At 35.6% G+C, this 2,372-nt stretch overlaps 1 non-coding gene across 1 annotated transcript; it reads left to right on the plus strand.

Moving 5' to 3' along the window:
- Positions 1-2,298: 2,298 nt before the first annotated feature.
- Positions 2,299-2,372, plus strand: TRNAT-AGU. Its single transcript has one exon. It is a non-coding gene; the product is annotated as a tRNA-Thr (tRNA).

Consider the following 2,372-nt stretch of genomic DNA (forward strand, 5'->3'; position numbering starts at 1 on the left):
ATCCATGATTTCACCAACCAATGCAAAGTATATATCATGTAACTATTATTTGTGCTTTGTGGTATATCTATTAGATAATATGTAGTATCTCATCTGATTGCTAGCTAACTGCCAACTCTTCAATACCCTTGAAACTTCTACATTATTGTGTTGGGTTTATAAAGATGCTTTTGGCTTCGTCATTAATAGTGTAGCAGAGAGTGATCCTACTTAACTTAAACAAGAACATGACATCTCCTCAACCAATGTATATTAGAATAAGTTGACTATACCTAACTCGATCTTGGTGTTAGATAGATAGATGGCTGACATATATACAGTGTCTCATCGTTTTTGCCTACAACATATGCTGCTTGCAAAATTTGAATTCTAAAACGCAATTCTACTATTGATTTTGGGGTTTTCATCCTAGTTTCTTTAAGGAATATTTAATTTGTTTGGTGCGGAGTGATGAAAAGTTAAATAACCCTATCTTTTACAACTTAAGTTGGTAAGAACCCAAATATAATATTTGTATAGTCGTAAATTATCTTCTGCTCACTAATATGACGGTTGATGTATTATCCACAATTGGTCAACCATGCTACCGTGCATATACAATTGTTCAGTATTTTCACTTCCGTTTATACTTATAAGCTAAAATTTAAATTTTTAATATTAAATTTGGAGTAGATTTTGGAGATTTTTCGCTGTAATTTATTTTTCAGTCTTAGCTTTTAGATCATTAAGAACGCTTACATAAGATTACGACGATCTGAATGCTGACGTCACATGTACAGCTGCACGATCGATGCCTGTGCCTACCTAGAACTTAAACCTTATCGTGGACAGTGAATTAGTGCGCGTATAGATATCACACACACGAGATCGATCGATGCAAAGCTAGATAGATAGCTATATACTCCAGCCTTTTGACAGTTCTGGAATTAAAATGAGACGCAACATAGATAGATAGATCTCGATCGATCGATCAATTTCGTGGCCAGAAATCATCGCATTGCATGAATGGAGGCAGGAGATCAGGAGACAGCACCAGAATATATGTAGGAGTATGATCCTGCACTGCAGTGATCTCATCTGACGACTGGCCTGCAGAGAATGAACTGAAGTGGGAGCACTGCTCCAATGCATTCATTTATCGGAGATACTGCTGCTACGTACTGCACTCACTCCGTACCAAAAATAACTTTATTCGTTAATTCCCGTATATATTGATTGACTCCTCATCTTATTTTAATTTTTTTATAATTAGTATTTTTATTGTTGTTAGTTGATAAAATATGAATAGTACTTTACACATGACTAATTTTTTTTTATTTTTTCATATATTATTTTTTTTAGAAAAAACGGATGATCAAAAGTTGGATATAAAAATAAAAAAATATTTTTTTTAGAACGAAGGTACTAATACATATTGATCGATCGAGATCGCTGCTAACGTTGGATATAAAAATAAAAAAAATATTTTTTTAAGAACGAAGGTACTAATCGATCGAGATCACTACAGCAGCTAGCAGGCAACTACTGCATCTGCACTCATGGCCCAGATAGCTAGCAGATAGATGGCACTTATCAGTTTGTTAATTTGGCTCATCAGGCACTCCATCGAACAAAGTCACATTTGCATCGCCCGTTACTACTGGCCCTTGGCATCGTCTAGCAGCCAGAACATTCGTAGCATGTTTCATCAGTCAGTATACCAACATTAATGTATAGTAGTAATGATTATCTCACTTGCTATACTTTGTTAAATTTGTAAAAAAAGTAGTCTCCAAAAGAGTGGCTATTTGACTTATCATGACATTTAAATGGCTAAACTTGAGTCCTCAATGACCAAATTTGACAATTCATTCTCCTACTAGTAAAATTATTATCCTTTCCCTTGTTATTCTCTCCTTGCTACGATTTGGGGAGTGTGTATGGAGAGCCTCTTAGATATGCTCAAAAAATTCGAGTTGCCAAAACTAAAATAAATGACTAAATCTCGATTTAGAGTTAAAATTTAGTCATTATTTTAAAATGCTACGATGTCCGATGATTAATCTGATTTTGGTGTGTGGCTCGAGGATATATATAACACCTGTACATGTTTGTCAGTCTTAAAGTACTTAGTAAACAACTGTCACATGCATCGCATATCTCTCACCATTTTTGTACTGTCCGGTGACAACATTCTTCTGTGCAGATTAATTTAAAAGCACAGAGATCGAGGCGCCGCCTGAGACTTACTGACCGCCCGGTCGAATTGATCTTGACTGCAAACGATCTGATTATACTTGAACAAAAAATAACCAGCTTGCTTTCGTAGCTCAGTTGGTTAGAGCACCCGTTTAGTAAGCGGGAGGTCTTGAGTTCGACTCTCAACGAAAGCA

Source organism: Oryza brachyantha, chromosome 7 (assembly GCF_000231095.2).
Source record: "Oryza brachyantha chromosome 7, ObraRS2, whole genome shotgun sequence".
In the NCBI taxonomy this organism is placed as follows: Eukaryota; Viridiplantae; Streptophyta; class Magnoliopsida; order Poales; family Poaceae; genus Oryza; species Oryza brachyantha.